This window comes from Vombatus ursinus, unplaced genomic scaffold, assembly GCF_900497805.2.
Source record: "Vombatus ursinus unplaced genomic scaffold, bare-nosed wombat genome assembly UNPS02014867.1, whole genome shotgun sequence".
Classification (NCBI taxonomy): Eukaryota; Metazoa; Chordata; class Mammalia; order Diprotodontia; family Vombatidae; genus Vombatus; species Vombatus ursinus.
Genome location: NW_020954645.1, coordinates 1,296,878 through 1,321,082, shown reverse-complemented (window position 1 = coordinate 1,321,082; position 24,205 = coordinate 1,296,878). Strand labels below are relative to the sequence as shown.

General features: G+C 39.7%; 1 protein-coding gene and 1 pseudogene across 1 annotated transcript in view; both read left to right on the top strand.

The window, feature by feature from the left end:
• The window catches only part of SNAP47 (synaptosome associated protein 47), a 96,865-nt gene extending 73,635 nt beyond the window's left edge, over positions 1 to 23,230 (top strand). Inside the window, exon 7 of the transcript XR_003567317.1 lies at positions 22,890 to 23,230. The gene's annotated coding sequence lies outside the window, so the exon portion shown is untranslated. The remainder of the gene's footprint in view (positions 1 to 22,889) is intronic.
• Positions 3,729 to 5,295, top strand: LOC114027984 (annotated as a pseudogene).
• Positions 23,231 to 24,205: the final 975 nt, after the last annotated feature.

Sequence of the window (24,205 nt, the reverse complement as noted above, 5' to 3'; positions counted from 1 at the left end):
TATCCATACATTTATACATTATCCATGCCCTCTTGTGTTTTCATTTGTTTTGTTAAATGCTTGCCAACAGCATGTTAATCTTGTTCCAGGAGTGGTGTTTGATACCTCTCATCCAGATCAGCCTGTGCCTGAGCAAGCATCTCCTACAGCACCCAGCCTCTCTACTTGGAAGCCTCCAGTAAGGGGGTTCTTGTCTCCTGGGTCTCGGCTTTTTCTGATTTTTGATAGCTATAATTGTTAGATTGGAGCTGCTAGGTAGCTCAGTGGATAGAGTGCCAGGCCTGGAGTCAAGAAGATTCATCTTCCTCAATTCAAATCTGGCCTCAGACGCTTACTAGCTATGTGAACCTGGGCAAGTCCCATAACCCTGTTTGCCTCAGTTTCCTCATCTGTAAAATGAGCTGGAGAAGGAAATGGCAAACCACTCCAGCGTCTTTGCCAAGAACAATGGGGTCACAGAATCAGAAATGACATGAAAACGACTGAACAACAACAAAATTGTTAGATTATCTTTACATGGAACTGTAATCTGGCTCCTTGTTTCTTTCACCTATTGCTTTCAGTACTGCCCTCTTAGGCCATCCTGTTATAATGCCTCTTGCACATGACAGCTGTGCAGTTTCCCCCAGTCTTCTCATCACCTGACTAAGCATTTCCACTGCCTCAACTAATCCTTATGTCATGCTCTCTAGTACCTGTCCATAGCGCCCTACTTTCCATGTACTGCGGCTTAACAGTTGTTCACCATTCTGCTGACTCTACTATACTCTCATGGTGTCAAAGACAGAATTTTAGCCTGTCTGGACCATTGTTCTGAAACAATGTGTTATTTCTTTTGTTCTGGTAGGACAAAACCGGGAGTGTGGTAACACTGGGACAGTAAAAGGAAGAGCTATGAATAAAATGTAGAGTACAAGAAAATAACTCCTAAAGCTGTGCACATAAGAGGTCATTCTTTTTTGCCGAAATGAGCTACTTTCCATTCCTATGAAGCTCTGCAGTTATCTGCAGATTAGGGAATCAAGCCTAGGCTGGGTCAGTTTCTTGGGACACTGGTAATGGCTCCTGGCCATATTCCTTTCCCCTCCAGAAATGTCTGAGAGAGAGAAGGGACATGGCTGCTGACAGACCTAAGTGAGATGGGCATAGTGACAGACATCATGGACCAGAGGGAAAAGTTGACAACTAGAATAGAATTAATCCACTTTGGTATCAAGTTGTCCATCTCCTGTTGGTTCAGGAAACTCTAAAAGATGTGGGATTATCCTTTAGAATGAGGTGATCCATTCTTTTGAAAAGCCTGCTGGGGTAAGTAGGTGACTGGATAGAGCCAACAAGTCACTTGACCTCAATTGCCTCCAGAAAGAAAGAAAGAAAAGACTGCCATGGACTTTAAATAACTTCTTTCATTCATCCAAGGCTTCAGGAAAGAACTATGGGCTTGTAGTTGATTCACCTCAGTATTAACACTTGTTAAACACCTAGTATGTCTCAGGCAATATGCTTTGGTCATTCAAAGAAAAAAAGCAAAACAGTCCCTGTTCTTAAGGAGCTTACATTCTATGAAGGAAAAAAATGAGTGCACAGATAAGTAAATACAAAGTAATGAGAGGTGAATAGAGAGAGGAATATGTTGGGGTCAAATCAAATCTAGAAATGAAGGGAAGGTGATCTCTGGTCTCAGGAGAAGAGCCTACAAGAATATGGGTAAGGAGAAGAAGGGAAAGAGTAGAAAGGAGACCTTACATTGGAAGGGGGAGGGGGTTCCACTCCTGAATGCAGCTATGAGTGAAGGAAGATGAAGACCATATACTGAATGAGGCCTGCGGGATTTGGTGCTTGGAAAATCTACTTGTCTTGGGGGAGGGTTTGGAACTTTTTGGGGGCAATTGGCACCTGGAGGATTGGTAGAGGATGGATACATGAGATTACCAGGCAAATGTGTGTGTATATGTGTGTGTTGGGGGGCTCCCCTGGGTCAATGTCCTTTCTGATACCTGCAATAATTGGCATTGTTCTGAGAATTTGAGACACAATAAAAAAGAAGATCTATAGGACAAATCCTAAAAGGCTGTGGCAGAAAGGGCATATCCTAAAATGGATACCTTGGAAGCTTTTATTGTATGAAGAATACAGAGAAAAGAGAGAGACTAGATGATTATAGGAGTCATGAATCAGAGAATGAGGGTCCATAAATAGAGAAGATGTGTAATGAAGAGAGTGAAAGAAATCCTTTTTGGAAAGAGATGCAAAAATGAAATAAAAAAAAACTAATAAGACTAGCTGAAAGGCAGGAGAGGAAGGGGAAATCTACTTGACTAACGGGAAAAAAGGAGGATGAAATATGTAACTACATAAAAGCAGGAGAGAGGCATTAATAAAATCCTAAAGGGAAAGGGGTAACATGGTAATAAGGGATCAAGGATGAGGGAAGAAAGCCAGTAGGAACAGGGCCACCTTTAAAAAAAAAAAAAAGATTAACTGAAGGAACATAATACTGCTTACAACAGTATTATAAAGGGGTAAAAAAAAATTAGACAGTTCGAGAAAAATGTAAATCTAACACAATTTAAGTGTGAATGGATTAAACAATCCAATAAAATGAAAAAGTGAGATAAGAACAAGACTTTACAATCTGTTGCTTGAAATGAAACATTTAAAAAACAAAGACATACACAAAATGAAACAGGATGGGAAAAATTTACTATGCATCAAGTGAATCCAAAAAAAGCAAGAGTTGCCTTAATGCTATCAGACAGAGCAAAGACATTCAAAAATTTAAAAGGGATGAACAAGTAAACTATGTTATGCTGAAAAGAACCATAGTCAAGTGAACATCAATAATGAACTGATGTGCTCCAAATGCTTTAGTGTACAAATTCATAAAGGAAACATCTGAGCTTCAAGAAGACAGGCAGTAACACAGTAGTGAGAAGAGACTTCTGTATCCATCTGTCAGTTTTTTATAAGTAACATAAATGAGAGAAAATGTGGAACTGAATAAATTTCTGGAGAAACTAAAGTCTTATTACATTTTGGATGAGACAGCAAAAAATTTACATATTTTCTGCACCTGTATGCTAGTTTTATAGTATGTTACTATATACTAGTATATAGAAAACTACATAGTTTTCTGGAACTTTTACACAAATTGACCACATATGAGGGCACAGAGATATTGTAAACAAATGTTAAAAGGTAAAAATAGTCAATACATCTTTTACAGACCAAAATACAATAAGAATAGAAATTGGTTCAGGGACCACAAACAAAAGATACAGACCCAAATGGAGGCTTAACAATGAGAAATAATGAGTGGATCAAGGAACAAATCATAGAAAGAATAACTATGTAAAAGAAAATTGTAATGATGAAACAATATACCAATACTTCTGGAATGAAGCTAAAATAGTCCTCAGAGAAAATAATTTTCTTACAATCATATTAACAAAATTGAAAAAGTATTAAAGTAATTGGGGTATGGTGCATAACAGTTGCCATAGAACAACTATGGGAGAGGTAATAATACCAAGTCACATTTGCTTTTGTGGTGATATTTAGGGGGAAACTGTCCATTAATTATGTGGAGTCACAAGCTCGTTTTGGTAGGGCGAGGCTGGCTTCTGGGCCTGGGGAGATTGAGGGGAGGCCTGGCCATACTGGCTTCAACAGGGACTCTGGGGGGGAGTTTGTCTCATGTCAGTTATTGCCCCGAGACAGCAGCATGGGAAAACCTGTCCTGTCAGTGCTTGCAGCTACAGACCCAATGTCCTCTGAGGTTAACTTCATAGAAACTCAAAGTTGGAAGGGACCACAGAGACATCTGGTAACAATCCATACCTTCCTCTCTGCAATATACCCTACAAATGGTCATCTTGCTCTAACTTATCCGAGGCCACATGGTATTTCCAAATCTCTATAGGAACTGAAATCAACAACCACTGTTCATCAAAATGTAGTGGAATTTAATATGGAGCATGTCTCTACTGGTAAATAGAACACATTTGGGCTCACGTGGGGCTGGTTCCATTGGGCACTTTCAAAGCGTAAAAGGCTTATATAAAGTTTGGCCCCCCTCCAAAAAAAAAGTTTGGCCCAAGATTGTTTTGGTGCAAGGTCGTCAAAACCATTGGCTATATGTATCTTCTGCACAGCATATCTCAAAGGAAAAGAAGCCAGTAGATGTTTCTCACCATAAACAACAAAAAGAAGAAACTTCATCAGAGAGAATTATATCATCTCATGGCACAGCCCAAGGAATTCGTGCTGAGAAAAAGGAAGGTTTTAGTGCATTGCAAGACAAATCTATTAGTCTGTATCAGTGATTTAAGAAAACATTTAGACAGTATGCAAAAGTTATGATTCCAGCACATTTAGTGACTTCCGGTATTTGGTTTGGAACATTTTATCATGCAGCCTTCAAAGGAGTGAATGTTGTTCCTTTTCTGTAACACATTGGGTTACCAGACAGCATAGTGGGCATTTTGAAAAATTCTCAAAGTGGAAATGTACTAATTGCATATGCCTTGTTTAAGATTGCAACACTTGCGAGATACACTGTGACTTTGGGAGCAATACCCATTACTGTCAAGTAACTCCATAGCAATGGCTACATGTCAACGCCACCTCCAGTTAAAGAGTACTTAGTAGAGGACAGAATGGAAGAAACAAAGGAGCTCGTTACAGAAAAAATAGAAACAAAAAACAGACTCACAGAAAAACTACAAGAAACCAAAGACAAAGTTTCATTTAAGAAAAAAGTGGAATAGGAAATCTTGTGTGCCAGGTCACAGAAAAGTCATGCACGCTAACCTTCAGGAAACTGGACAAAGACACGTTCTCTTAATTATCCCTTTGGTTGGCTGTCTTGAAATACTAGTGCTCCGAGGGTTAAAGAACCCACGAAACCTTTTTAAAGTTAAGTATCACTAGAAAAATCAGTTTCATGCAAAAACAAAAACAAAATGAACCCAGTATACTAATTTCATACCAGCAGCAGCGCAAGTAATGGTTATTATTTTGTGTCATGATGATTTTTCAGGTATCTTTCTTGCCGATTTTACTGCCTGTGGTAATGATGACGGACTAAGTAGTTTACTACTTGTATAAGAAATTTCTCTCATGGAAAGGATGGTTCTATTGGGATCATGATCTTCATGTTATCCATCAGACTTTTAACCATAATCAGTTCTCAACATGGAGAGCTCTTAGCACCATTGTTGCCAGTGACTAAGGGTATTTTTTAATTGTCTCTCAAAATCTCAGAAGTCTTTCACTGTTAAAAAAAAAAATAGCAAGATGCGGCCATTCTAATAACCATCTACCAGTTAAAACTTCAATTTTATATGAAGAAAGTTGAATTAAAATTGAGACCATATATGTGATAAAAGTGAGATGTACTGATTGTATGTAAATGACTAAACAAATTGACATTTCAAAAATAAAAAATTTATATGAACCCTTCTTTCAACCAACTGAATAATGGGTATATCAAAACAAACGTAGAAACCTATTCATTGGTGTCTTTCTCTTCCCTCACAACTGTATTATTCTTTTCCCTGGTTGGGAAGATGCAAGGCATTATGGATCAAAGTGTCTTTGTCTCCTTGAAGTGAGGAGTCACATTTAAGGCATACCTTTCCCATCATCTAACAAAATGCGTGGTGATGTCTGTGGAATGAATGTATAAACTCATGAAAGGATGGCTTATTTGGGAGTTGATTTCCTAGAAGGAGCTAAGATCATAGAATGTTAGTGTTGGAAGAGATCTTAGAGATTAACCAGACCATCTCTGCCATTTCACATGCAAGAAAATAGAGTGCCAGCAAAACTGACTTGCCCAAGGCGATGCAATTAGTGGATGAGTCAGGACTAGAATCCATGTCTTCTGCCTCTCAGTCTATTCCCCTTCCACTAAGCCATGCTTACTCCAAAGAATAGTAATTTTGTTGCCTCTTAGGGTAGATCATATTTGAGAGATAGTGCAGGGCTTTCAGTAATCCTTAGCTACTTAAAGGTACAAAAGCATATCTTTTTAACATCAGCATTCCTTCAGTGAAACTGCTTGTGAGAGTTATGTAACAATCTCAGCGATCACCACTGCAGGAGAGGTGACAGGCAGAGAAAAGACTGATGGCTGAGAATAATGTGGGACACCATCATCCTTCCAGTCAATCAATAAGCATTTATTAAGCACCATCTGTGTGAGAGGTGATGAGATTTCAAAGACTAAAACTAAACTGACTTACCTAAAGGAGCTTATGTTCAGGTGATACTACATGTAAACAGGTACATAAACTACAAAGTATGTACATACAAGTACAAAGCACTTTCAAGATATGGGAGGGGAGCAGGGATCAGGAAAGGCCTCATGGAAGAGGTAGCTCTCAAGCTGAGCTTTGATAGAATTCAATTATAACTTTGGAGTTATGCTTGACTGTATCCTCTTCCTCACCCTTCCACATCCAATCACTTGCTAAGTGTTGCTTCTGCTGCATCCATACTCTTCCCTCTACTTAACCTTCGTTCAGCTTATCATATTATCACTTCTTGCCTGGACTATCTTGTACCTCACATACAGTGGGCCCCAAGCTCTCATCTTGGGGAGTATCCCAAAATATTATCTCTTTGCCTTTCATTGTCCTAACCCAGAGTGTTCCCCACTCTGGGAGATCTCAAAATACATTTTGTAGCTATCTATGTATGTGTATAAGAGGTACATAGCTCTTACACAAGTACTAAGGTTAGTATGCGTCTATCAGGTACAAGACATCATTTCATCCCACAGAGCATGCAGGAGATGAAAAGGACTCACAGGAGTCATACACTGTAGAAAACACATAAGTGATTTACAGTACAATTCTTTTGCCTCTATGGTGGGTCCCACCTTTCTTCAGAATTGAGACCTGAGTTGAAATCCCAGCCAGCCCATACTTACTAGGATCATAGGCTTAGACGTGGAAGGACTTTCAGAGTTTATCTAATCTATCCACCTCTTAATGGGACAAGCATCAATTTCCTTGGCTACAAAGTGGGAATACAATGATGCACATATTACCTATCTCCCAATATTGTTGTGAAGAAAACTTTGTAAATATAAAGTACTGTGGAAATTTGCGTTATTTTTATTTAAACAACCGCTTGTTCATTGAACATTCACTCAACAAAGAACTTACCAAGGGTCTGTTGTGGTCAAAACAATGCTTGCTTGGTACTTAAGGAGATACAAAGTTTAGATGAAATAAAGTCCCTTCCCTTATAGAGTTCAAAGTTTGGGAATAAGATATAAATGCAAAAATAAGATATAAAAATATTTATATGTTTGTATAAAGATATAAACAGATATGAAGATGTAAAGGGAATAAGATATAAACATAAGTAATTAAAATGCACAAAACTATGTGATGTGCTTCAGAGAATTTCAAAATTCAGTGCTATACAAAGTCTGAGGAGGAAGGTTCTTACCAACTGTGCAATCAAGCTTCCTGGAGAAGGTAGCATTTGAGTTGGGCTTTAATGGATGGATAGAAATTGAACAGGTGAAGAAGGGGAGAATATTCTAGTCTAGATATGGAAATAGGAGTGTGCATGACAAGTTATGGGAACAGACCATTTTGACTGGAGTTTGAAGTCCCCAGTTAGTAGAAACAAAGTTAAGTACTTGTCCTTTGCAAAGCCCTCGTGAAAGGATTGTGAATTGGGCCTTTGATCTTTATCTATTATTTTAGGGAGGTTACCTTAAATGTTTTGTTTGTGATGCTGAAGTGATTGTGTTGGTCATGACTAAATCCTAGCAACTTCCCCCACCCCCACCAAGACCCTCACCAAATGCAGATGTTTATCACAAAATGCCATCCCAGCAAGCGCACAGACTGAATAAATAACTAAATAAGCATGCAATTCAAAAAGAAAGCATGCCTGTCAATATCAACTTTCCAAGATTTTCCTATGGAGGGAGGCTCCAAGACAAAAGTCTACTTGGATTTGGAAATGATACTCCCTCAAAGCTTAATTCTTCCCTTATGTTTGGGGCTTGATGAAAATGAAATGCAGATTCTGATCTGTTTTAATATAGTCCAGCTATCTAGAATCAGAGAATGTTAGAGAATTTAGAAATCAGCTACTTTAATCCTTTGATTTTACAGAGGAGGAAACTGAGGCTCAGAGAGAGAAAGGAATGTCACAGCAAGTTCCCTGAAGAATCAGGACTGAAACCTAGGTCTCCAAATTCCTAGTTCAAAGACCAAAGTCTTTATTAGACCAAATCTAAATCCTTCAGCCTGGCATGTCATGCTGTCCATATCAAGCCCTAAGTTACCTGAATAAGCTTATTCTCCACTGCACTCTCTTTTCCAGCCAGCTAATATTTTTCCATGGTCCCCCTACATATGCTTCTATCTGTGCCTTTCATCCTAATGTTCCATCAGGCTTCAGTTCTCTCCTTCCTTGCTGTCCCTTCTTGACAAGGTCCATTCCTTAAGGTCTGGGTCAAATCCCACTTCCCACACGAGCCATTCACAGCTTCAACCTGAAATGATCTCCTCTTCCTGACCTCACTAGTACTTTTTGTTCCTACTACACAATGGAGCACTTAATTGTGTTCTTCATATTGTTCTTTAATTAGAGCATGTGACTTTTCCCACAAGTCTTATTTCTATCTTACTTTCTTCCTGTCATCTCTCATTTTTCATTGCCCATGTTTTCCTCACCATTTATTAAATTGTAAGCTCCTTGAGGCCAGAGAGACTGTGTCTTTTAGGAGGGGTATTTTTTCCTTTAAAATTTTTTCTTTTTAATGTATTTTCTGAACTTAAGCAACAAAAAAGAACATTTCCATAAGCTCAACAGAATATAAAAAGAAGATTCTGTACAAAACTAGGAAACTCCATTTCACACCATTTACTTTGTTAAAAAGTATGTAACAAATTCTACACATTGCTTCAATGACTTTTTAATATCACCATTCCTAAGTCCCTCTCCTCCATTAAAAAAATGAAGAAATAAACTTCTTGTAGCAGGTGTCATCAAGCACTTTAAATCCACACAATGGCCACTTCCAAAAATGTGTGTACCTATTTGCACCTTGAATCAGTAACCTCTGTCAGAAGGTGGGTAATATATTTATCATAGGTTCTTTGGAGACATAGTTGAGCATCTTATTAATCAGAGTTCTCAATCCTTTTGACATTGTTTTCTTTACTGTATTGCTATTATTGTATAAATTCTTCTAGTTCTGCTCATTTCACTTTTTATCAGTTCATACTACCCAGGATTCTCTGAATAGCTTCCTTTGTAATTTTTTTAGTTCAATAATACTCCATTACATTCACATACCACAACTTTTTCATCCATTTCCCAATTGCCTAAGAAGCAATCTAAGGAACCCTCTTAGGTTCTAGTTCTTTGTTTTCTTCCTGCCTTCCATCTCCCCCTCTGAATCCTTCCTTTAGGATCAGGAAGTTTATTTTGCTTCCCTCCTCAATATTATCCTCCTTCTTGGACACACACATTCCCATCCCCTCTATTTCCATGTTAATTTGATGTATTTTTTATACACCAAATAATTTATGTGTTCAGCCCATCTTTGTCCATTTGAGATAAGAGTGAGGTTCATCTACTGCCCACCCTCTCTTCCTCCATGAGTGTATTCCTTTTACCCTCCCTTCTCTTTCCTCTCTTAGAACATTCAGAACAAAAACAATCCACTTACAAGACCTCTGTTTTTATTTTGTAACTTGATACCTTTTGAAGACATTAAGGTTCTGAAGGAACCCTTGTTTCTCTCTTCCCCCGCCCTTCCCCACCCACTTAGTATGCCTTCCCTACTAGTTCCTTTCTGGGCTCCACTCCAACCTCTCCAGACTTATTTCTCTACCTTTTCACCCTGGATGATCATTCTGCCCCTGCTGCCTCTTCTTCTGACTGGTCAGTTCCTCCTAGAACTTCTGTTTTAAGGAAAGGGACCAGGCCAGCCATGTTCACAGCTTCATTCCTTATGGGGCTCTGCTCCTGACTCTCTCAAATTCTTTCACCACCCTGCCCCTCACACAGGAACTTCTCCTTCCAACCTCCTTTTCTTTTCTTTCTTTCTTTCTTTCTTTCTTTTTTTTTATTACGAGGCAGTTGAGGTTAAGTGACTTGCCCAGGATAATGCAGCTAGTAAATGTCAAGTGTCTGAGGCTGGATTTGAACTCAGGTCCTTCTGACTACAAAGCTGGAGCTCTATCCACTGAGTCACCTAGCTGCCCCTCCAACCTCTGTTCAACTCCCTTTTATGTGTTATCTTTCTCCATTAGTACATAAGGGCCTTGAAGTCAGAGACCATCTTTCTTTTTGCTTGTATTCATCATATTCCAAATGCTTAGTGTAGTACCTGGCACATAGTAAACACTTATTAAATTCCCTTGGACTTGTCGACCTATTGGAATGTTAGCACTACATCATCACACAGTTCTTTCTAATTGTTCAGATAAATTTATCTTTCTAAGTTTCTCTGGAATCTTACATTTATATTTCAAAATTCCTATTCAGCTTTGGTCTTTCCATCAGAAATACTTAAAAATCCTCTAGTCTATTAAAAATCCACCTTTCGGGGCAGCTAGGTGGCACAGTGGATAGAGCATTGGCCTTGAAGTCAGGAGGACCTGAGTTCAAATGTGGCCTCAGACCAAATACTTGACACTTGCTAGCTGTGTGACCTTGGGCAAGCCACTTAGCCCCAGTTGCCTAAAAAAAAAACAACCCACCTTTCCTCTGTAGGATTAATTATAATAAGCTTTGCAGAATAAGTTATTCTTGGTTGTAAGTCTATTTCTTGCCTTTTGGCAAATTTTATTTCAAGATATCCTCTCATTTATAGTAGAAGACTTCTGTGGTGCTAAATGTAGTTTTCTGGTACTCGGGTTCCTTCTTTCTGGATGCTTGCAGTACTTGTTTTTGACAGGGGAGATTTGGATTTAGGCTATAACTTTCCTGGGACTTCCAAAGAAAGAGTGTTAGAGACCTCAGAGCCCCTAGGTCTGTGATGTCCAGGTCTGCTACTGATCTCCTTCTGTTGCAATGTCTCTCTGGCACTTTTAAAGTCCCTACCTTGGGACTTTCTGACCACCCCAGGGCTTTCTTGGGGGAATCCCTCTGCTCTGGCTGTTTCCACATAGAGCCTTGCAAGTTACCTGTGCCCTTGGCTGTGCTAGGAAGCTGCCTTGCTGGTGCTGACTAGTGGAAACTTTCCTAGAGCCCTTGGGCTTCTGGCTAACTTCTTTTATAGTTCTGGGATGGAAGAAGCCACTGTTATAGTTTCTCATTGGATTTATTGATAATTATTTGGTCTGATGGAAATTTCTTTTTTTTTTTTTTGATGGAAATTTCAGGGTTTTGCTGGAATAGGTTTGTGGTTGCTGAGCAATCTGTTTTCTCTTCAAGTAGCTGTCTTGGCCAGAAGTTGACTATGATCTTTCTATTAGTAATAGTGGTAGTAATGATGATGATGATGATGATGATGATGATATATGTAAATAGCTCATATTTGTAGAGTAATGTAAGGTTTGCAATGTGCTTTGTATAGACTATTTCATGCTGTCCTTGTAATAGTTGTATGACATATAAGTATTAATTATTCCCATTTCAGAAATGAAGAAATGAGACTCAGAGAGGTTAAATAATTTGCCCTGGATCACATAGTGAGTAAATACCTGAAGGGAGATCTGAATTCAGTTTTTATTGATTCCAAGTCCACTGCTTGTTGGCAGAACCATAACTTGGTACAGCCATTTTGGAAAGCAATTAGGAACTTACCCCAGAAGTCACTAACCTGTATTTCATTTGATCCAGAAATAACACTGTGAGGCCTGTACTCCGAGGAGATTAAAGAGGAAAAGGACCCATTTGTACAAAAATAGTTACAGCTGCTCTTTTTATCGCAGCAAAGAATTAGAAACAAAGAGGTTGTCCATCATCTAAGAAATGGCTGAACAAATTATGGTGTATTGTTGCTCCATAAGAAATATTAAAAAAGATGATTGCAGAGAAACCTAGGAATACTTGTATGAACTGATGCAGAGTGAAGAGAGCAGAATTAAAACAGCTTATACAGTAACAACATTGCAAAGACAAGCAACTACGAAATACTTCCAAATGACCAAAGTAATGATTAACCACAACTCCAGAGGACCAATAATGAAGCATAGTACCTACCTCCTGATGGAAAGTGATGGATTCAAGATGAAAAATAAGACATATGTGTTCATATGTGGGTAAAGAAGGAATTGTAGGTATAAACAGGCAATTTTCAGAGAAGGAATTAAAGCCATCTGTAGTGATATGAAAAAAATGCTCTATAGCTGTGTGACCCTGGGCAAGACACTTAACCCCAATTGCCTAAAAATTTTTTAAAAAAAAATTTTTTTAAATGCTCTAAATCACTTTTGATTAGAGAAAAGCAAATCAAAACAACTCTGAGGTACCACATCACACCTATCAGATTGGTCAACATGACAAAACAGGAAAATGATAAGTGTTGGAGAAGATGTGGGAAAACTGGAACGCTAATGGATTGTTGGTGGAGTTGTGAAATGATCCAACCATTTTGGAGAGCAATTTGGAACTATGCCCAAAGGGCTATAAAAACGTGCATACCCTTTGACCCAGCAATAGCACTTCTAGGGCTGTATCCCAAGAAGATCATACAAATGGGGAAAGGACCCACATGTGCAAAAATATTTATAGCAGCTCTTTCTGTGGTGGCCAAGAACTGGAAATTGAGGGGATGCCCATCAATTGGGGAATGACTGAGCAAGTTGTGGTATATGAATGTAATGGAATACTATTGTGCTATAAGAAATGATGAGCAAGCAGACTTCAGAAAAACCTGGAAAGACTTGCATGGACTAATGCTGAGTGAAGTGAGCAGAACCAGGAGAATGTTGTAACACAGTAACAGGCACGTTGTGCAATGACTAATATTGGTAGACTTAACTCTTCTCAGCAATGCAAGGATCTAAGACATCTCCAAAAGTCTCATGATGGAAAATGTTATTCACATCCAGAGAAAGATCTATGGAGTTTGAATGCAGATCGAAGCATACTACTTGCTCTTTTTTTCTTCCGTTTTGTTTTGTTTCTTCTTTCTTGTGGTTTCTCCTATTGGTTCTGATTCTTCTTTACAACATGACTAATGTGAAAATAAAAAAAAAGGAAAAAAAGAGGAATTGTTATGCTTGACTATGCTTATGTGTTAGAAGGGTTTCTTCCCCCTTCCCTAATTGGAGGGTAGTAATATGGACAGAAAGAGGAGGTCTAGGGATAGGGTAGCCAAAAAAGAGAAAAGAAACAAAAGAGGTTTATTGAAGCACTTTTTAATGCACAGAAGAGGACAGAAGGAAAGCCGGAAGGAATCATAGACAAACGGGGCATCTTTGAAAGTTAAAGTTGAATTTATTATATATTTAAAAAGAAAAGTAAGCTGCACATAATAGAGATTTGTAGTTTCATGTACAATCCTCTTTTTCTGTTTTATTATGTAATTACATATGCTTATTTTATTTGGTGTTAAATTCAGAATTTAAAAATATTTTTAAAAAATCCAAGTTCTATCCACTACATCATGTTGCCTCCCATGTTTGTACTCCCAGCATTCAGCCCAGTACCTTGCACTGGACACTTAACCGAGGCTGATTCTATTGAGGAATGGCTAACCAAATTGTGGTATATGGATGAAATGGAATATTTTTGTGCCATAAGAAATAACAAAATAGTTTCCAAGGAAACTGAGAAGACTATTATCAATTGATGCAAAGTGAGCTGATCTAAGAGAAAACTTTATTCAGTGATAACATTACAGAGAAAAACAACTTTGAATGATTTTAGAACTCTGATCAATTCAGTGATAAACCATGAGTCCATAAGAATGATGATGAAATGCATCACTCATCTCCTGGCAGAGAAGTGACAAACTTAAAATACAGAAAGAGACATATTTTGGACATGGACAATGTAGAAATTAGTTTTGCCTGACTATGCAGAGACTCTATTAAGGACGTTATTTTTTTTCAAGTTTGTTTTTTGTTTTGTTTTACTCAATTGGGGGACAGGTGGAGAGCAGGAGGTACTGATTAATTTTTTAAAAAGAAAAAAACAACAAAAGAGAAAAGGGTGTGGGTACCCTTAAAATAGTAGTATTGGAAGATTAATTTTTCAGCAGTCAAAAATAGCTAATTGGGAGTTGTTCCACTATGCTTGGCTACTAATTTTAGATACTTCTTTGTAGCTTATTTTTCTCGCCTTTAATTTCTTATTTCCTTAAACTTTCTGAAACTTTTTTTTTTTATCCTGTTCCTGACTAACGCATGGAAAACTCAAAATAAAGTCAGGGAGAAATGACATACCTCTCACTGAGCAAGAACTGCTCTATCCCCGGTACTGTTTACCCAAGGAGCTTTTCATGTGATGTTCCTCTCAGTATAAAAATATATTTTTTTCCTTCCAAGAAAAGCATCTCACTGCAAATCAGCTGTCACAACAGCATGCTACCACATACACAACAAGGATGGGCCCCAGGCTCCAAAAAAAAATGCATTTATTTAAGAAGGAAAAAATAAGCTAAAGGAAGAATAAGAAAAGAACAGAAATAGATTAACTTTTGTCCTTTTCCCAAATAGATTTTAATAAATTTTCTGGCATAGAATAATCGAACAGAGGCACTGGGGCTCTCGGACACACCTGCAGTCGAGCTGTCGGGCGGTTGAAAATCAGTGCTGTGGTTTGTTGCCAGGTTGCTGAATAATTTTTAAAACCTTCCTGTTTCAGTGACATAAAACGCTGTGAAACCTTTTTCCTATGTAGTGGAACCATATAGATCTCTTTAACAAAACAGGGTTCAAGCCTGAGGTATTGGGTGGTTAAGGGGAAGGGAGAGATTTTCCTCTTTGCCCAAATGCTAACCTGCCATCTCATAGGCCCAGCCTCATCCCTCTCTTTTCTCAGTGATTGATTTTCTTTGTGTCTACATTTAGATCTCATTTTCATTTCACTAGATATTTTGGGGAAACAAGAATTAAATTAAACCTAAATTTATATGCATAAAATGATTCAAAATAAGCCTTTTTATTCCCTTTTTTCACTCTCCCCTGGCTTCCATTTCCTCCCACCGCCCCCATCACTGAAGGTCACAGAGGTCACCTTCCTTGCATAGTGTTTACAGGTGATTGGCCCAGTTTATTCCATCTCAATTTTTTACTTCTGCAAATCCTCACACATTTGGCTTGGCCAAAGTGTGTGTGATCTGTGATACTGACAGTCAACATCTCAGAGGAAAAGGAAGAAGGCAAGGGAAAACTTGACAGTGTGCATAAGGGAAAAAGAAATTCAGACAGAAATATTCTTTATAGCCCCAAATCAGGTGGAAGGTCACCAGTATGGGAGAGAAAAATGTCCAGATAATTAATTATTTCTGGCAAATATGTTTTCTTTAAAGAGGAAACTTTGCTGACTTCTTGTTTTGGGGTTAGATTGGGGAAAATTAACAACCCTATTTCTGCTGGAAGAAATTCTTTGGAGGAGAATACTGTCATAGGTGTTTGGGTTCAAGGGTAGTTAGAAGCATGTAATTCCATGAGTAATCTGGCATTCATATCCCAACCCCCTGCTGCTGACCTGCACATTTGAATAATGTTCCAGAAACATCGTTTCATAGTTTTTCTGGGTGGCCCATTTAAAACAGGGACCCATTCATAAAATTGGGATTCTATTGTAAACAGCCTGCCCTGCTACCTTGATGCTAAAGAAAGCCTCTATGTTGTTATGTTGTTGTTTTTAAAAAAATCACTATTAGATCAATTATGAAAAGATCCCTCTGGGGGACCCACGTGAATTAACTTGATTTTAGTTGTCCACTGTCTTCCTCCTGCAGCACATCGTAGGTGTTCAACTTTACTTTCAGCTCCTGGTTCTCACAGCCTACCCCCTTCGTTCCTCTCCCATACCAATTTCAGGCTTCTAGAAAAAAAACTCTAGCAAGCTGCCTTGTCTTGTTTTCTCATTATTTGTGTATGAACCTTGCTTCCTTGAAGCTCTCTGAAGACAAGATGTAATGTCTGGGTCTCTCTTAGACACATCCCTACAGGTTGGACTATGGTTTCAGCATCTTATTCACATACATAGTCCATAGTTGAATTTGACTTACTGTTACCCCAGAATTGCTTTTTCTGGTGAACTAAATCTCAGATCTTCAGGGCAGGTAAAAAAGCACAGCCACAGGATATGAGCTGCTCAAGGCAGTCATGGGGAGACACAGACACATAAAGATCGCTCCTCTCTCACTGCCTTCCCACCAATCAATCAACAAGCATTTATTACACACCATCATTTCAGACATTGAATTAAGATACTGGGGATACAAAGACAAAATTCAAACAGCCTCTTTCCTCAAGGAGCTTATGGGGAGACAACGTGTATATATATATATATATATATGTTTTAATTAATTTATTTTTATTTTTCAACATTTGCTTTTATAAGATTTTGAGTTCTAAATTTTCCCTCCTCCCTTCACTACCCCCTCCCCATGATGGCATGCAATCTGATAGAGACTCTACATGTATAATCATATTAAACATATTTCCACATTAGCCAGACAACATGTATATTTAGATATCGATGTAGATACAAGTTATATACAAGATAAATAGAGTGATATGTGAAGGAGAATTAAGAAAGGTTTCATGTAGATGATGCTTCAGTAGAGCTTTGAAGAAAACCAGAGATTCTAAAACACAGGTAGTGTATTCCAGGCACATGGCAGCCTGCACATAGGCACAGAGATGGGGAGAAAGATCAGTTTGACAAAACCACATTATTCATGAGATAGAGAATGTATAATAAAGATGGAAAAGTAGGTTGGAGCCAGGGTATAAAATGTTTTGATGCCAAACAAAGGCATTTGCTTTTGATCCCAGAATAATAGGAAGCCATTGGAGTTTGATGAATGGTAGGGGGTCTGACCTGTGATTTAGGAATATTACTTTGGCAGCTGGGTGGCAGATAGATTGGAGAGGGGAAGGAAGAGGCAAGTAGACTAATTAGGAGGCTATTGTACTAATGCATATGAAAAATGATGAGGGCTTGAAATGAGTAGTGACTGTCAGTCAAGAGAAGGAGACTTATGTGGGAGATGCTATGAATGTAAATTTAAAAATACTCGGCAACTGATTGGTTGTATGGGATGAAGGTTTAATTATCATCTCTGTACCAAGGACTCATAGATCTCTATATCCGGCTACTTTCTTTTCACTGAGCTTCAGTCTCACATCACCAATTGCCTGTTAGAACTTCAAACTGGATGTTCCAGAGACATCTCAAACTCAATACGTCCAAAACAGAGTTTGGTCTCTTTCAGTCTAAACCCACTCTTCTTCTAAGCTTCTCTATTTCTGTAGATGGCACCGCCATTCTTCCAGCCTCCCTGGTTCATAATCTCAGCATTACCTTTAACACTTCACCCCATACATCTAGTTAATTGCCAAATCTACCTTTACAACATCTCTTGCATCTTACTGCTATGTTTTAACATCAAAACCTAGCAGAGAGAGAGAGATCCCATTCAAAGTAACTACAGAATGCATAAAATATTTAAGTTTACCTATAACTATTTGAATACAACTACAAAATGATGAAATACAAGTGGAGATGTCCTAATTGTTCCAAAATCAGATCCAAGTACCAAATGATTTGAATTTGGCATCGGCATTTGGCATTTGGCACTAAATAAATAAATTTAGGTGTTATTGTCATATTTATTACATTGGCACAGCCCAACCATGAGCAATTAGTATAGAATACTATTCTTAGTTCTTTGACTCAGCATTTGTTCTTTCATTTTAGGTGAAGAGATTGGAGACTATAACATTGTGAGCTTTGAAAAGTCAGGTTTTGCAGCCAGCCCAGTAGTTGTTGAGACAAGGACCAATCCAGCGATCTTGCCACATCTGGACATCAAATTGCTATGTAGAAACTGTATTAAGTCTGAGCTCAATCTCCCTAGAGACCTATGTAGTATAAGGGAGAGTGTGCCCCAAGGTGTTGAGGGGAATTGTTCATACTTTTCTCAATGATGTTTCCTTGAAGCAAACATTCCTTCTGTTGTGAATTAGTTGTTAATTAATTGATGTTAAGTAGTTAAATGGAAGTGGGGCCTAGTCCTTGGAAGCTAACAGTGGGAGGAAGATGCCTGGAATGACAGCGTAAGCCTATGGCACTAGAGCGAGGACAGGCCAACCCCTCAGGGACACCCCTAGAACCCTCAGGGAGAGATGTGGAAGCCTGGCTCTGAGAGGATGAGGCCAGAGAGAGATACTCACTGCATACATAAATGACTATGTTACAAGAAAACTCTTCTAAGACCTTGTATTGATAAACATATCCAGCACTTGACAGCCTTGTTTTGGGATATGAATGTACATTTTCCACTGGAATAATCTTAGGCGTTTGTCCAGGGAAATGTATATCAGCTTCTGTGCCCCTAAGAGAGTTTGGATCCCTATCTTGGTACCTGCAGGTGACCTGAGAAGGTCAGGGGGTTGGTTCAAACTGTTCAGTTTACTAAAGTTCACCAATGAGAACTTCCTGTAGATTATTCTTCAGAGACTCAGCTGAAAGTATGGTTCTGGCTAGGCACGGTGGTACCTACCTGTAATCCCTGCTACGGGGGAAGCTAAGGCAACTGCCATTGCTTCAGCTCAGGAGTTCTGAGCTTCAGTGGTTAAAGTGAATTGGTGTCCTCGTCAAGTCTTGCACCCATATGGTAAGCCTGTGGACGCAGGAGGCCACCAGGCTGCCTAAGGAGTGACAAACTGGCTCAGGTTGGAAATGGAATAGGTCAAAGCTCTGGTGCCAATCAGTGGTTGGGTCAGGCCCATGAGTGTCCACTATATTTCCAGCCTGGGCAAGATAGGGAGACCCAAGGGAGAATGGGAGAAAAGAGAAGGGTGGGGAGGGAAGGGGAGAAGAGAGGAGAGAAAAGACAGAAAGCGAAAGGAAAGGAAGAGAAGAGGAGAGGAGAAGAGAAGGGAAAATGTAGTTCTGAGGCCTCCAGATGTCTCTAACAGTGAGAACCACTGGACAAGAAACAGCAGCTCACACAGAAGATAGGGGTGACCAGATTGGCCCTACTCACAGTATCTCACAAGGTTGTTATGAGGACAAATTAAGAATGTATGTGAAAATGTTTAATAAAGTATCATGCTCTCTATAGTCAGGGGTTATGATTATGCACAGGTGGCCAAGTAAAATGAAAGTACCCATCTAGGAAAAGGAGGTTATGTTTGTCCTTCTTCACTGAGAGTCTGTGTCATCAGAGGAAAACCCTGTGTAAATATTTCCTCCATTTATTCCCTCCTCCTTATTAGTCCTCCGAGAGCCGCACACCTTTCCCAAAAGGCAAGACAAATTTTGCAGAACCAAGAATTTTTCCATAGCAGAGGCTCCTTACAGGCATTCCTGCCTTCAACTGGATGAGAGAACATTAGGGGGCCATGATCTTTCAGGTGTAGTCAATCATTACATTGCTGTCAACAATGAATCACTGGACAAGTTCCCCAAAATATACACACATACCACAGATGCCAAGGCGATCACCTGCCAATAAACCTAACTGTATGTGCTCTGTGTGAGAAGCTCAAGTTCACTTCATTACCTCATGTCTTGCTGGTTTTGTGTCATTCTAGTTCCTGGATACCTATGTACCCATTGCCTTGCTCAGACCCTGTTGTAACCATATTGGATCCCTGGTTCTTGACCCCATGCTCTACTTTGACAACCAGGCCTGGGTTCTTCCTTGATCTGATTCTCTCCAATGACTAGCCTTTGTTCCTTCCTCCCACCCTGACTTTCCTGAGCTTTCTTGGTTCTCATACTCTGCCTGGCTGAGTGACCTGTGGTCCCTACACTGGCATATTCTTCCCATCTCCATCTGACTCTTTCACAGCACCCGAGGGGAACTCACTGAGCGAAGGCAAAAGTGAAACTGACAAGTGTCATGTCATTTTGGGGAGCAATTTTCACAATTGTAATATTGGACCTTAGCTAGAAGGGTCATCACGATCTTCTCCCTTCATGAGCATGAGATTTTACCACCTAAGGGGTAGTTAGCCCACTGCCCAGGCTACTCTTGGGAGCTGCAACTAAAGCCTAGAAGTGAGCACTCTCAAAAAAAAATAGTAATTTTAACCATTATGATTATGTTGATGTGAGGAGAGGTCATTTATAATGAATTTGGACATTTAACTCCTCTGAACTTCACTTTTCTCATTTGTAAAATGAGAATGTCTTAGATATCTAAGGAGGCTAGACCAGAGGTCCTTTTCAGACATAAGGTCTACAATGAACTCAATTCAATATGCATTTATTAAGCACCTACTATGTACCAAGTGCATTGGGGATACAGAAGTGAAAAATGACAGCTGTGGAAACTCGGAGTTCACATATATAAGTAAGGTCCTCTTGACTCTCTTAACATTCTTGTGTCATGAGCCTCTTTGGTGGTCTTGTTGAGTCTGTTGACCTCATCTCAGAAAAAGGTTTTTAAATGAACAAAATAAAATATGTAGGATTAAAAAGGAAACCGATTCTGTTGAAATACAGTTATCAAAATGTCTTTTTAAAACAAGTCCATCAATGCTAGGTTAAGAACTCCTGACCTAGACCAAACCATATGCAATCTGGAATCCTCTGGTAAGCAGTAACTCATGGATTCGTAGGATATCAGAACTATAAGGGAGCACAGGACACTGCATGAGACCTGGAGGCATGTTGGAATACAGAACATCAGACCTGGAAGGAGACTATAGATCGTTAAATGTCAGAGCTGAGAGAGGGCCCAGAACATAGAATAAAGACTGTCAAAGTTGGACATTCATTTCTTTTTCCAGAGGAGGAAACTCAGTCTTTAAAAGGCATGATAACTCACTCAAGGTCAAATAGCTTGTCAGTGGTTGAGACAGTGCTATAACCCAGCTTTCCTGAGTGTTCTTTTTACCCGTAACCTCCCTCCTGGCTCTCAGTTAAGAAATTTTGCGCTTATTCTTTGCTTAGTCCCTCTCTGACTTTTACAGTGAGTTACAGGGAATAAAAAATTAATCCACCTTTATTTATTTTAGCAACCTGTCTGTGTCCAACCCGATTTTTATGTCCTCAACAAACAGCAATTTTGTTCTCCAGTTTCATTTAGTTCCCTATATCAGTGGTGTGTATAACTGTAACATCGGTACTATTAATAAGCAAAGCCTTGAAAGATTCTGTGATGCTGTGAATGGAAGGTCAGAACCACACGTCATTCTGTGGGTTAATTTGTTCAGTAGAATGAGCCTTGGGACTGCTACCCACAGCAAAGTTATTGAAGCAGATTTAAGATACAGGGTGGGCGACACGGAGGCTGCAAACAGCCCCGAGCCTGGGTCCAGGTCGGAGCCCTGCAGTCTTCATGGGCTGACTTCTTCCACCAGGATTCAGAAAGAGAGGCCTTTCATACGTGTGAGAAGGCAGATAGTCTCAGTGGGTCATTAACATTAGACAGTTAGGTAATGGCAGTTCCATGGCCAATATACCAGACCCCCCTTTCCTCATTTTCACACACAGACTCTCAAGGGTGTCCTGGGAATTGTAGAATGTCATGTTGGTGAGTTTAAGGTGTCTAAAACTGAGTGGATTAAAGAGTCCAGAGTTAACTGAGGTAAGCAGTTTGCTTTTACCATTCAAATAAAGCAGTTAGGGCAAAACCTCTTGGGCCCATCTGGGCTTAGAGAGGGAGGAGATCTTGTGACAAAAACATGACAGTAACCTTGTCCCCCTTACTCTCCTCAGAAACGACCCCCAGATGTGATAATTTGCATGAAGGGATCTCATGCATGTGTGTGCGAGGGGATTCATGGCAGGATTATCATCATCCAAAATGGAGGCAATTGAACCATCTTCTATCACTCTGGGGAGACTGGCTAGAAGTTTGAAGATACATTAAAGCAGCAGCAGCAACTTGGTCTGGGACTATTCTATTGATACTTCAGAAATGGAAGCTGAGAGCAGGGTATGTGGCCAGGCCAGCTTAATTGAAAGGGTGAGGGGCTCCTGGGCTGGGGCAGGTACCACACAATGGTGTGGGCACCATTGGACGCTGAATGGCTGCTGTTGACATGGCAGATCTTGGAGCTGTCTAGCTTCCAAGTGGATTTGGGTCTGGGAAGATTGAAGATGTGGCTAAGAAGGGTTGAGTGGAGTCTCTAATCGCCAGGACACCAGCCATTTGGGATTAACTTGGTCCCTGTTTTATTTGTTGGGGGCCCAATGATAATAGCGCTGGGGTGCCTGCCTGGTGGCCCTGGGCTACTTGAGCTCCAGTCAACACAGCCTCTCCACATACCCTGTTCTCAGTTTCTACTTCCGAAATATAGAAAGGAGGAAATAATAATTATTTGTTATTGTTATTAGTAGTAATAACAACAGTCGGCATTTGAAGAGCTCCTTAAGATTATGTAAAGCACTATAACCCTGTCTGGTAGGAACTATCGTCATCTCCGTTTTATAGCTGACGGAATTGAGGCTGAGTGAAGTTGAAGGGCTTTCCTGGGATGATCACACCGCTAGGAAGTGTCTGAGGTAGAATTCGAACTCAGGTCTGTCTTTACTCCAAGTCCAGGCTTTATCCACAGGGGCCGCTAGTACATATATCTAGTCTCAGGCCAAGCTACTTCAGTCTCTGAAATGGTTCTTCCAACTTCTGGCAGCTCCCAAAAGAGGACACTTGGAGTCAGCTGACCTGGGCAGACGTCCCAGCAGAGCCACTGATGAATTCCCCGATCTCGTGCGAATCCTTTCATTTCATTGTCTCTCATTTTTCTTGTCTACAGAGTTGGGATGATAACACTTGAACTACTATTCTGACTTCACAGATTATGAAAGAACTGCACGGCAAATCTTAAAGTTCTATGTAGATGTGAATTGCTATTACCATGCTAGAGGGTCCTAGAATGGGAAGGCATCTCATGAGGTAATAAGAGATCGTTCATTTTGGACCTGGAACAAAGAACTGGAAACAAAGGAGGTACTCAACAATTTGGGAATGGCTACACAAATTTCGGTGCAGCATAAAACAGTAAGCGCGAAGAATTTGAAGAAGCATGGGAAGGTGGTGCAAATTGACTTATAGGAACCAATGGAAAAATTAAAACAAGTGTAACAATGTAAATGATAGGGCAAAACAAAAAAAAAAATAAGAAGAGGAAGGGAATGGAAAGGAAAGAAGAGAAAAGAAAGAAAAGAGAAAAGGAAAGGAAAGAAGAAAAAAGAAGAAAAGAAAAAAAGAAAGAAAAGAAAAGAAGGAAGAAAAGAAATTGAATGCTATGTGATTAGAATAACCAGGCTTGGCGCTGAAGAAGAGATGAGAAAACTTTCTTCTGGTATTTGCAGAGGTGGGAGGTTATGGGTGTGGAACATTGCATAAACTCTGATTTAATTGATGTGTTGGCGAGTTTTGAACTGACCTCTCTCCCCCTTCTCCCCACCCCTCCCCCCTTCTCAATTCTTTGCTAGGTGGGATGGCTCTCCAGGTAGAGGAGAGGGTAGAGATATGATTGGAAATGAAGATGATATTGAAAACAAAAGATATTAATAAAATTTTAGAAAAAAAGATTTAGAGTTGGAATAAATTTCAAGCCCCTCATTGTATGTAGGTGGAAACTAAGGCTAGAGCAGGGGTGGGGAACCTTTGGCCCTTTGACCGGATCCAAACTTCACAGAACAAATCCCTTTAATAAAAGGATTCAATCAAAGGACTGCACTTGACCTTGAGGGTCACAAGTGGCCTCGAGGCCTCAGGTTCCCCACCCCTGGGCTAGAGCATTTAGGTGACTTGTCCAAGCTTACACACATAGTAAGTAGTGGATCTTCAATTCAAATTCTGGTTTTTTGTTTTTTTTTTTTTTACTCCAAATCCAGGGAGTCTTTCAGTATTCCATGTGGCCAATTTTTAAAGGCAGAAGGAATCCTAGAGCTCTACTTCTTCTACTTCACTTTACAGAAGAAGACACCAAGAACCCGGGCAGGACAGTGTCAAAGGTCATGGACCAGAGTTGGGGACTGGAACCCACTCCACTCCTTCCGACTCCCAGCACAGTGATACACACACACACACACACACACACACACACACACACACACACACACA